The 13846-nt window shown below is 36.9% G+C and overlaps 1 long non-coding RNA gene across 1 annotated transcript; it reads left to right on the plus strand.

The window, feature by feature from the left end:
* Nucleotides 1-4298: 4298 nt before the first annotated feature.
* LOC143555868 (uncharacterized) lies at nucleotides 4299-5476 on the plus strand. The gene is made up of 3 exons (XR_013139272.1): nucleotides 4299-4426; nucleotides 4529-4590; nucleotides 4730-5476. It is a non-coding gene; the product is annotated as an uncharacterized LOC143555868 (long non-coding RNA).
* The last annotated feature ends 8370 nt before the right edge of the window (nucleotides 5477-13846 follow it).

Consider the following 13846-nt stretch of genomic DNA (forward strand, 5'->3'; position numbering starts at 1 on the left):
AAATGGTCAAATCACTATCTTTATAGTTGTGGCTTTCCTTCTAGACTTCTTTTTGTTTTGTTACCTCATAGAATTATATTTATTTATAAACAACCATCTAACTTACTTGGGATGTTACCGATAGAGTGCTATTATGATTATCTATTATTAATCTGATTCTATTTGTTTGCTTTGAACGTTAAGGAAAAAATAAAACCTGACTGTTTATCACAACGTGGTTCAATCTATTTCTTTTCGGAGAATCCAACATTAGGAACTGATACACCACCTTGATGTTTCCTAAAAAGATTACACATTGACACATATACATAAATTAATAACTAATAGTGAATAGATGCGGCTTATCGTTTTACGGGTAATCCTTTTCCTGGGTTATGGTATCCATTGGTTATCGGGGATAGATTACCTACTTCTATTTTAATTTTCCTTTTTGAAAATTTAAAACTTTCTTTTTTGTATTTGACTTGGTGATCTATCGGTGATTCTCATTCGTTTGGTAATTTCATTAAATTTTAATCTTTTCGCGTAGATACTTTTGTGAATGTTTTCCCAAACCATTTATCTGTTAGACCAATTAGGAGGAAGCTGACTCCAAATAGGTGTGAGTAGCGCAAAGCGTTCCACCATCATTGTCATGTAACATCTATAACCAATCTTTGAAAGAAGTATTGTATGCGTGTGGTTGAAGTTGTATCTCATCAGATTCTTATCATATTTCCAGATGCTTTGAGGCATCAATTTCCGACACAATACCGTAATATGGTAAAAGACTGATTGTATTCAATCCAATAGGGCTAAAAAATTATGATAGTGAGGCTGTGGGGTTGGTCCATAAACAAAGAAAACAAATGTAGACTTAAAATGAGCAATTCGCGTAATTAGGTTTGATGACAGGGGGTTGGAACGAAAATAAATAAATAAACGAGTTTGATTGTTACTCCATCCTTCTCATTCTCTATGCGCATCACAACATGCTACTAGTGTATATCCCACTTTAGAAGCTTAACTCATTTAACATGTTATCAAGTTTCCGTAATATTTACTGAAACAATTATAGAAGATAATAATATATAAGATCATTATAAGATGAACATGAAGATCAAGTACCTCATCTATGGTTTTTATGTTGAATTCATCATGGTATTTGGCGACTTCTATTCTATAAATGATACCATGTTTAGATGCTAACAAATTTACTTTCGATTCATCGTGAATTGAGAAAAACAAAGATCTCCAATTGTTTATGGGACTTCTTTATAAAGATAAGAAGGTTTTCAATATCTTTAGGTCCAATATTAAGTGAGATAAGTGTTCTTGATCCTCTATGAAGGTAGCAAAGTCTTCATAAATCATTTTAACCCATTTCACCTAGAAAAAAACATACTTAGTTGTAAAAGAAAAACTTTATTTATTTTAATTATTTAAGGAGTTGAATGTCAAAAATTCATATGTTTGTTAATGAATCAAGATGTAATTAAATATTGTGATCGTTAAATATTGGATTTAAGATATTTATTTATAAATGACTTTCTACAACTAGTAAAAACAATAACAAGACAACGATATTTTGAGGATGTATGGCAGTTATGTTACGTCATTAATTAATGGGTTATTGGATTTAAATATTTTCAACTTTCTTCTTTTGCCTAATACCCTCTCAACTTTCATGTTAATTGTTTATGTCACCCTATCACTAACAACGTTAGTGTTCATACTGACGTGGAGATTATATTTAATTGAGCCGACATGCATATGTGTCATATGTGGGTCACATATAGCCAGTGGCGGATCCAGGAAATTTTCTCACAGGGGTCGGAAATTTTTTTTATCTGTACATAATTAACCATCGCTATATAAAATTTTTTTTGGTCCGGTTCGACCATCGGGTTGGGTCGAATTACGTCGATCATATATATAGAAAAAATGATAATCAAACAAAGAATTATATAACAAAAAAAATACGAGAAACTTTATTATAAATGCATAATTATTGAACAATATATCTAGCTTTGTTATATGCGGGCTTTCATTTTCTGAAATCTAACCAAAACATCATCTAGTTTGACATTTATAAGTAGGTTGTCTTTTAATGAAATAAATAAAATCATCGTTTAAACTCTCATCACCCATATGATTACGCAAATTGGACTTCAGGTACTCCATCGCCGAAAAGCAAATTTCAACGCATAGGGTTGCAATGAGTAATAATGATATGAGTGGTAACTTCATAATACACCAATGCAAATGAAGTAAGTGAACAAAATAATGTATAGCTGAAACATTTTTTTAGATTAAAACACTTAATCCATTAAATTTACATGACCTATTACTTCCGCCATCATACTTCTTTTTTTAATTAACTTAAATGTAGATTAAGTTGGGAGTTTGAGACTTGTGCTTAAAAATTGAGCATAGATTAATTGAGCATTTGAGCTTAAACTTGTATTTTAATTATTTCCTACTAAACTCAAATTTAGTTGGTATATTATTTATATACATATATATAATTAAAGTTGTAAATATGTCAAAAAAATATTATTGGGGTCGGTCTCAAATTTCATAAGGTTGTTCTCGAAATTCTAACAGGGTCATTGTGTCGTCCTCAAAATCACACAGGGGTCGGGGTCAAAATTATACAGGGGTCGGTCGGGATTTCAGCACATGTATACTAGTAAAAAAAATTTTCATAGGGGACGGAGGACCCCCACCTCAAAGTGTGGCTACGCCACTGCATATAGCAACCTCATCATCATCTTCTTCATCAAATAAATTCTAGCCACCTCCACCACCACCACCAACCTCCACCTCCACTGCATGTCACCATCATCATCACCACCAGTTATGAAATGCAGTTATTAGCCATCGGGAGTCATCATCTTCATTAGGGCATAACATGTTGTGTCACTGAAATGGTTGACACCATAAAACTGTTATGCACACAGTTACACACCATATTAGAAACAATTATCCGTTATCTGATGACAATTAAATTACATGTTACACGTATTACATACCAGTGGTTGCAGATGCTTACTCATTGCCCCCAAAACAAAAGCAGGTATTTCTAATGACGGTAGCCTCCAAATCCACATCTGAGTTGGTTTCACTGAAGAAGATACCGAAGGCTAGACATTACATTGTTTGAATGAAATGGCAGTTGCATATATTAATTAATGGATTTGACATTGTATATAACAGTGTAGAGTTCAATAAAACGTTTTTGTTTTTCTGTATTATTATTAGGAAAATTGGATTTTAATCATTTGCCAATCACATGTTAAAATTTAATTTACATATATCCATTTACCTTATTCAGGAAAATTTAATTATTGCATTTTGGTTATTATTATTATTATTATTATTTATTATTAATACTACTATTGTCATGCACCAAATTACCGTCTCGCCTTTAAGCATTAAGATAAAAAGACAAACTCATTTGATAGCTGTCAACACTACTGTACATTGTGAGGTTAGAAAGAAATTATTGATCGTGCCAAAGAAGTCAACTTTGTGATAAGAAAAATTGAATACCTTTTGTATGCATGTTTGCAACTCTGGCACCCCGTTTATGTAGAAAATTAAGAAGTTGTGGATGGTTTCTTTCCACCTGTTTGAGTTACAACATTGAATTAACAATTGGAATCAATATATCCTAATTAACACACAATCCCTTATTTACCGAGTATATATCGAGTTAGACTATCCATAGGTTCGAATCTAACCAAAATATGTTATTCAAATTCAGCTCCGAGACATAAATATTTCCTGCTCCAATTGATGGGCTAAACTTATTATTATAATACTAATAAACACCTCATCTGCTATAACCGACGATCGGATATTTTTGGTGATAATCATCGTTGCCATGTCCTTTGTTCATATTCGTTCATCATTAACATAAACACAAACAATCAAACACACAGGCACACAAAATAAATGTGACACATAAGAACGTAATTTTGCACAATTTTACAACGAATTTTGAAGTAAATCCAGTAACAGAAACATTAGAACATACCGATTGCCATGGCGATTGAACCAAATAACGTAAGTTTTACGGCTATGAACAAAGATGAGACTCGGATGCAACCAGAAATTGTATTGAGTGCTTTAAGATAAACACAATATAGGTAGATAAACAGTCACTTAATAAGCAATTTCAAACACCGTCATCAGGTTTATCAGTTTATGCAATCGTCAAGTGCATATAACTTCAGTTATCGGAAACATAATATTAAATATTAATGCTGTAATATACTTATTTTATTTAACTATTATTATAACTCTTAATTTCACTGCAGGTTTATGCTCTCACAAAGGAAAAAGGATACCTTACGTAGAGAGCAAAATAAAAAAGGTGATGCTGCTGCTCTTCTGAAAGAAAAAACATAAGATGAAATAATCACTCAAATTATGGCAGAAGGTAATAAGTTAATTTAAACTTGTAACTAAACAAAGTATCTCCCTTTGATTCTATGATCAAACTGATGGTGATAATTCTTTTTTTTTTTCAAATTCATGTCAGGTGAAGTGCTTTCAAAGAAACAAGCTGCTCAAGAGTCTCAGATTAGGAAATTGAGGGCACAGGTATGCAATACAGATGCTGCTACTGTTTTCTTAGAAATATAAAATGATAATAATAATAATAATAATATATATTATAGCTGAAACTGTTCCTCTACTGTACATATCATTAATTAAGATAATTTGTTTGTGTGAAAGCTAGATTAGGGAGGGAGCTTGAAGAAGAGAAGAAAGGATTGATGGCTAAACTACAGGTAATTTACTCTTCCGACTTAGTGGTTAATTTACAAATTATATGTGGCAAACTAGGTGGGTTGAGTAAGGGGTTAAGTCCAGTTCAATATACCCAATTCTTAACAATTGTATGATAGGGTTTGATATATGTGATAGATAGATTGAAGATCGGATAATAGGGATAAGATGGAAGAACGATTGTATTAACTAAAACGTAAAGGTTACAAGTTCCGGCCTAGCCCTATCTCACTGCATAAGCAGGAGCCATGGCAATGCCATATTCAACATAAACATACTCTCCTCTCCCTATTAGCTATCAATACCTATTAATAGAAATATAAATTGCACTTAACCCCTCCCAAAATAGACAAATGATATTTAGACTAGAACTAGATCATGATTCCTATCATTACTCCCCCCTTCAAAACAGTCTTGTCCTCAAGACTGGGAACGTGCAACTGGCTTGATAACCAAGCGGAGGCTTCCCCAAGAGCGTTTTCAGGCGGTCGACCCTGCCCATGCACCATCCACAAATGATAGGATCCAACAATTAACTCAATAACAGGACTTGCAGTCTTGTACCGCCAAAGAAAATCTCGTAGTTTTGTAGGAAAGAACGTTCCAACATAGGCAAACGTGCCAAAAGACATAACCCAGTCAGCATGAGTGGTCCAAAACTGGGAATTCTCGTTGGTTGTCAGTACTTTCTTGATATCCCGCTATTAGACAGTTTAGATACATACATACATATTAGTATAATAGAAGGGCTTGTGTGTAATTATGTTTATTACTTATATCCTTTGTAATCTGATGTTACGTAATACAATATACAATAAATCTTTACCAAGATTAACTTGGTATCAGAGCCTTGCTCTGCAACCCTAAAACAGCCGCCACCATCACCCTCCTCTCCTCTTTTTCGATCAACTGATCTCCAGCAAATACAAATCAATGGCGTTGCTTTCCTCCTTCACTACAGTCGAAAAGACCAATCACAACTCTCACAAATTCGGTTTCACCCTCTCTTCCACTAACTATGGTTATTGGAAAACAATGATTCAACCTTTTCTTGTAACCATTAAACTTTTTGGTTATGTAGATGGAACTATCCCGTGTCCAGATTCCACCATTACAACTCCTGCTGCCAGCAAAGAAATCCCTCCCACAACCCAACCGAACCCAAATTATGAAACGTGGGTCTCCAATGATGCCCATGTACGTATGTTGCTTCTTTCAACAATTCTGAAGGTGTCTTTCAACATGTTCAGGGCACCACTTCTCGTGAATTATGGTTGGCTTTGGAGCGTGCTTAACACATCCTCTCGAGAGTACACGCTAAAACAACTTCTTCTCCGAATCCAGATGACAGATGATGAAACTGTTACAGCATATCTCACAAGAGCACAAGGGTATGCTGATGCCTTGGCAAACATCGGAGAACCGGTAAAAGAAAAGGATCTAGTTATGCATGTATTGACTGGCCTTCGTAATGAGTACAATACCTTGAAGTCCACTGTATTAGGACGTCAATTTCCTACTGCCTTTTCTGAATTAAATGGTCTTATCTCAGATCATGATTATATGGTTAAGAAACCTGATCCGGTTTCTCCTCAGGTTTTCACGGCTACCACCATTAAACCGTCCCCACCTACGGCCACCTCTTCCATACCTAATGACACTGTTGCTGCTCTTCAACAGCTTATGTCTCAACTAGGTCTCCCACAGACGCCATCTTCACAGCCGCAGGCCATGTATGCTTCCCGTGGTCGCGGTCGCGGTTATTCAAATAGAGGTCGTGGGAGACGTGGCAACTCTCACTATTACAACAACAATGGTGGTAATCGTGGTCAATTTAATTGGTCAACTAATCAAAATCTGGTTCATGGTACTTGTAACAGGTGTGGAATTGGACATATACCATCTCTTTGCCCTAATCGTGATCTGAATACATTGAGGTCACCGCAACCAACTGCCAACTATGCTGATTTCCGCTCACAAGCATCAACTGCATGGCTCCCCGACATTGGCTCCAACAGTCATGTTGCATCAGACCTTCACAGCCTTGATAATTCTACACCCTATTACGGTGAGGATTCTCTTCATGTTGGCAACGGTGAGGGTTTACCTATATTACACATTGGTTCAACCAAAATTCATTCCACCACAAAAACTTTTTCCATATCTGACATACTTCATGTTCCACAAATTAAAAGAAACCTTCTTTCTGTTCAAAAGTTTTGTCTTGATATCAACTTTTTTTGCTGTGAAGGAGAAGTTTACACGCAATACCCTCCTCACGGGTCCAAGTGACAACGAGCTCTACTCCATTCATCTTCCAGTGCTTCGTTCTCTTAATAAAGTTGCTTTTTCTGTTGTTCGTGCTTCTACTGATACATGGCATCGAAGACTTGGGCATCCACATCCAGATCTTTTGAAGTCTATGATTTTAAATTTCTCACTTCCTGTCAGTAATAAAAGTTTTCTCTTGTACTTCTTGTCACATGGGGAAATCCTCAAAACTTCATTTGTTATCATCAACTTTTCAGAGTAATAATGTTTTGGATTTGATTTTTTGTGATGTTTGGGGCCTCCACCTGTTAAATCATCAAATGGTGATAGTTACTTTTTACTCTGTGTTGATCATTTCACTCGCTGCATGTGGTTTTATCCGTTAAAACATAAATCTGATGTTTGCACAGTTTTCAAACAATTTCATGCTATGGTTGAACGACAATTTAACACAAAATTAAAATCTATTCAAACAGATTAGGGTGGTGAATTTCGACCCCTTTCTCCCTACTTTTCATCACTTGGTATAATACATCGCTTATCTTGTCCTCAAACAAGTGAACAAAATGGTTTTGTTGAGCGACGTCACAGACATGTTGTTGAAACCGGGCTTACTCTTCTCGCTCAGTCGGGTGTCCCTCAACGTTTTTGGCACTTTGCTTTCGACACCGCTGTGTATCTCATAAATCGCATGCCCTCTCGTGTTGCTTCCAAAATCTCTCCGTTTGAACACGTTTTCAAACGAGCACCTGACCTTTCCTTTTTACGTGTGTTTGGATGCCAATGCTATCCTCACTCACGTCCTTACAATAAACACAAAATGGATTTTCGTTCTACACCGTGTCTTTCTAGGTTATAGTTCTTCTCACCATGGTTACGATTCCCACACACATCGCCTCTATATTGCACGACATGTCTGTTTCAATGAACATCTTTTTCCATTCTCTCAACCACCACCTATCACAACTCCTTCCCCACAACCTGATCCTTATGTATCCTCATTTCCCATACTTCCAAATTTTCCCAATTCTTCTAACTCATCTACCACACCAGATCCCATTTCAACCCCTATGGCCTCACCACAGACACCACTTGTCACCACAAACATCCCTGATCCAGCCCCAACACCGACACCACCTGTCATCACAAACATCCCTGATCCAACCCCACCTTCACCTCAAACAACCCACATACCTTCCATTCAAACCTATCAGCGACGTCCCAAACAATCCACAACTACACAAACACAGTCTACCCAACCCACTCAACCATCCACCACTGCTCCTCCCAACCGCAGCCGTCCTGCCAACCTTAGACCAAATCCCTCTAGAACTAAACCTTACCAACCATCTGCCTTTACCGCCACCTCTGACCCTACCCAAACTGAACCCACCACCTTCACCGTTGCACACAAATACCCTCAATGGCGGGATGCCATGGCTGCTTAATACAACGCACTTGTGAAAAATGGTACATGGACTTTGGTTCCACCAGTTTCGAATGTTAACGTAGTTGATTGCAAGTGGGTTTATAAGATCAAACGGGATCAACATGGAGCCATTACAAGGTACAAGGCTCGTCTCATTGCCAAAGGTTTCAATCAACAGGCTGGTATTGACTATGACTATCATGAAACCTTCAGTCCAGTTGTCAAGGCAACCACAATTCGCATGGTTCTTTCCTTGGCCGTTACCCGCGGGTGGTCTCTTCGAAAATTAGATGTTCAAAATGCATTTTAAATGGTGATTTGCGTGAGACAGTTTATTTAAGACAACCACCCGGATTTATTGATCCTGCCAAGCCAGACCATTTATGCTTGTTGCACAAATCTCTATATGGTCTAAAACAGGCACCTCGAGCATGGTTCCAACGCTTATCTGGGGCTCTTCAGCATCTTGGCTTTTAAGGGTCAAATACTGATCCTTCACTTTTTATTTACTCCCAAGCAGGTACTCTTTTATACATGCTCGTGTATGTTGATGATATTATTTTGACGGGCAACAGTCCGGCTGCCATTGACAAAGTTGTTCAACATCTGAGTACTACCTTTGCTCTGCAAGATATGGGAAATCTGTCTTGTTTCTTGGGGATTGAAGTTACATCCAACGGGCCTAATTTATTGCTTTCACAAAAAAGTACATCTTGGAGATTTTAAACAAAGCAGGTCTCTCCACATCGAAGCCTGTTTCATCTCCGTGCTCCACCTCAGCTAATCTAGCTCTTGGTGACAGTCCCCCCTTTGACAACCCGGTGAAGTATCGTCAGCTTGTCGGAGCTTTGCAATATCTCACCCTGACATGACCGGACATTGCCTTTGCAGTTAACAAAGTTTGTCAATTTATGCATTCGCCTACACAAAATCATTGGTCAGCTGTTAAACGAATCCTCCGTTATCTTCAGGGAAGTTTAGATCATGGTCTTCTTTTTCAACGATCTTCTGGCTCCACATTACATGCTTATACTGATGCTCACTATCGACCTCTCACTGCCTACTCAGATGCAGACTGGATAACCGTCGATCCACAGTGGGTTTTGCCATATATCTTGGATCTAATCTTGTCTCTTGGTCAGCTGCTCGGAAACAACGTACGGTATCCAGGTCATCAACTGAATCTGAATACAAAGCATTAGCCGATACAGTTGCTGAACTAACTTGGCTTGAAGCGCTTCTCCGTGAACTTGGAGTACCAGTTAAGTCTGCTCCCATCTTATGGTGTGATAATCTTGGTGCCACATACTTATCAGCTAATCCAGTCTTTCGCGCTCGCACAAGCATGTTGAAGTTGATTTTCATTTTGTGCGAGAAAAGGTTGCTCAAAGAAGACTGTCTGTTCAGTTTATCTCCACACATGACCAGATTGCTGATGTCTTTACCAAGCCACTGCCCTCAGATCGATTCATGCTTCTACGGGACAAGCTACAGCTAGTTTCCCGGGCTTAGCTTGAGGGGGACTATTAGACAGTTTAGATACATACATACATATTAGTATAATAGAAGGGCTTGTGTGTAATTATGTTTATTACTTATATCCTTTGTAATATGATATTACGTAATACAATATACAATACATCTTTACCAAGATTAACTCCCGCTTATTCTTCTTATCGAAATCCCTTAAAATCGGTAAAGATATCGGTATGTTAGGGCAACAACGCTTTACAAAGTTGTTCTCACACGTACCACGTACAAAGATATCGGTTTTCCAGCAGTGGAAGTAACGTTCAACATATCACTCTGTTATGTCTTCACTGCTAGAAAAACCGCTTCCGATGACAACGGTGAAGACATAAACCGAGCGATATGTTGACGTTCCCACAAAAAAGATCCGGATCTGGAGAGTATTGGCCCATAACAATCTGCTCCACATCGTGGCCCACCCCTGTTCTGGAGCCAAAGATAATTCAATATAGCCCAGTTATCACCTATCAGCCCCGATTTGGCCTGGTCGATTGAATTTTTGGCAGATCCCTGAGCCACATGTGACGAAGATCCAGAATAAGAACTGAGCGATCGCATATTAACAGCGCCAAACACATCGGAATGTGGAGTGTTGATCGGATTTTCAGTTTTGGTGTAACCAGAAGACGGTTGAGGTTTGGTGTGTAACCCTTCCAAACCTCATATGGTGTCCTGTCCTTCAATGGTTTTGTCGGGACTCGATTTAGAATTCAATAAGCACAGCATGCCTAACAGCCTCACCCCACAAATCTTGTGGTACGTTCATTGCTTTTAGCATGAGTGTTTAAAATTGACCGGGTTTCGCCTTTTGATGACACCGTTCTGTTGCTGTGTGTTAGGGGCCGAGAACATTCGTTTTATGCCTGTTTGATCACAATAGGCTGGCTGTAAACAAATTGTTCAAAAACTGTCCACCCCTATCACTCCTTAGGGTCTTCGCTTTTAACTCAATTTTCCGTTCGACCTCAGTCAGTTTTCTTTAAACTTTTTAAACAAATTGATAATAAAACAATGAACACAACACAGAAGAATTTGTGCGATACAAAGACGTCTTTTTCTGATTTTATTAAAACTAAAAGTGCGATACAATAACGGAATAAATTTAATTGCTCTATTTATAGCCTGTCTCCAAGTATCCTAAACTTGAATTAAACTTATGACTCAAACTCTAATTACCAACTATCTTTATCTAAACAGACTCTATTATAATAAAACAAACTTAATAAAAGACAATTATGCCTCTTCAAACTAAACTATCGACCCATAAACAAATCTGGATTAATTCATCAGGGCTCGTATCCTTCAAACCCATACCCCATATATTCCGATGGACTCGGGATCCGCCCCATCTTCTCCCTTATCAGCGCGTCTCTTTCATTTGAAACAGTAGCCAGTTGTTCTTTAACCTCTAAAAGCTCATTTGAAAAACTAGCCCGTTGTTCTTTAACCAGTTGTTCTTTAACCTCTGAAAGCTGCAGCTAGCACAAGTTCCATGATTAGCATGTGTTCTTAGAATAATATGTGAAAAATATGTATATTTAATCATCTATTAGAAAAAAGGATACCTCTTTTTCGAGGCGGCAGTTTTTTTCCTTGAGCATTTGAATTTCCACCTCCTGGCTCTTGCTCTTGCAGCGAGCGCGCTTATTTTGAAACCAGACCGCCACTTGCTGAGGATCTAAGTTTAGTTCAGCTGCAATATCATTTTTTCTGTTCAGTCTAGTTTCTGGTTGTTTGAAAAGAAAAACTCCAGGCCGTTTAGTTGCTCATCTGTGAGCTTTCTGTTTCTTAGGCCGCTGCTGCTAGCCTTATTATTTCTTGCACTTCTTGCTGTGTTCATGCTTGCTTTAAAACAGAACAGAACAGAACAGAACAGACCAGAACACAGAACAGAACAGATAATGTGTTATGGTGGAGTGAGTGAAGGGTGTTTGCTTTTATAGAGCAACTAAATACTTAGCCTGCACAAAACTAAATGCTAATTGTGATTTGGTATTATATTCCATTCACCACCCTTTGCATGCCTTTAACTTTGAGCTAAATTTGTTTGAAGATAATAAGATTTCATTAAGATTTTTGCCATATATGTATAAAGCAACTTATTTTCAGGAATCATATCTTTATTTTTGAGTTTAATTACCACCTTACTATACTTCACACACAAATCAAAACTAAACTGCTGGCCTTCCTTAAACTATGCAACAATGTATTATAAGAAAAGGTGTTGACCCGCCTTTTTCATTAAGTTGACCATCTCGTCCACCTTTACCCAAAATCCCCAACACGGGTTAGTTTGAAAACTCGTCATATAATCAAATACAATTTGTGAACGCATAGATAATAATAATAACAATAGTAACACTAATTGCTTCATTAACCAGCTTTTGCAATATTGAAAAAGGTAGTAGTTAACTACTATGTCATTAAGCACGTGTAATGCAATTTATGTATTATTATTGTTTTCACAGGCTGCAGCTCACAAGGAGGTGGTTGGTTATAAGCTGGAAGACTGCTGATCGTGTGCTTATCGCGTATCAACTGTGGTAGGATAACCGCTGCATGTAGAGTTCTGTTTCGACATACTTTATTGTTGTAATGGGTAAGTCCTACATACTACTAGCTGCAATAACTCAATAAGCAGCAATGTAATTTCAATCAAGTATTGAGGGTACTGTTGCCTTTCCAAATATACAGCACACTAACAGAAGTTTGATAATATGCTCAGGACCTCATCACACTTTGATATGCTCTGGACCTCATACCCCATCCTCATTTAGCTCACTAATATGCCTTGCAAAAAGAAAAATATAGCTACTAATGGTAAAAATCTCACCCCAAATCTTAATAATCCTAAAGCAAGATATTGAGTGAATAAATGATAAGACCTTACCATGTGATTTAGCAACAAGGATAAAAATCTTATCTTAGCCAAATCTTACTAAATCCTAAGGCAAGAGGCTGAGAAAAAAACTAATTAGACCTTTGTAACATAGGAGAAAGTTTATATGCTCACTTGACTTTAAGTTCAACTAATATTGGCAATTTATCATAATAAAAATATATGTTTTTTATCATTATACTTTTCTCACGTATGTTTTTTTTGACATATTTCGAAAGTCCTAGTTTTTTATTTGACCCGTTTCAAAATTACTATTTTAATCCTAACCCTTTTGAACCGGTTCAAAATTATTATTTTTTGGTTATTATCTATTCGTGGAATAAGCGATGATCCGATGGTTCTTACTCAGGGAATCTTATATTAATTGCCCCTTTCAAAGTTACTTTTTTATACATGGTACTTTACACCTTGTTTATTCGCATTAAACTAATTTTGATCAACACAGTCAAAATAACTAGTTTGAACCGGTTTCCAACGATGAAAACCCATAATCTAGGAAACCGGTTAGGTTAGGGTATTACCCGGACCGGTTTTAAAAAAAGCATTTTTTTAAGTTAAATAAATACCAAAAAATTAAAAACAACTAAGAATACATGTTTTTTATTTGTTTATAATTTTTTAATTGTTTATAACTAGTAATAATAGTATTAACGTCACCGCGTTGTGGTGGGGCATAACACCAAGAAAATAACGTTAAAAATGTTTTATCAAACTTGTGTGCTGATGGGGGCATTGGACCGTGCTTTGCGGTAGGACTATTAAATTGAACATGGAAAAATAAACGTATGAAGACCAAAATTAAAAGTGAAAAATTATTGTGATTAAAAATGAAAAATATATTGTTACAACCTTAATCAAGTCTTCATGATTCGATGTTTTCACTTGATGAATTATGGAATAATTGTCTATGTAAGTTGATGTGGTTTGTAATGTGATGG

Source organism: Bidens hawaiensis, unplaced genomic scaffold, assembly GCF_021521415.1.
Source record: "Bidens hawaiensis isolate Kalapana, Puna unplaced genomic scaffold, B.hawaiensis_p1.1 tig00018403_1, whole genome shotgun sequence".
NCBI classification, from domain to species: domain Eukaryota; kingdom Viridiplantae; phylum Streptophyta; class Magnoliopsida; order Asterales; family Asteraceae; genus Bidens; species Bidens hawaiensis.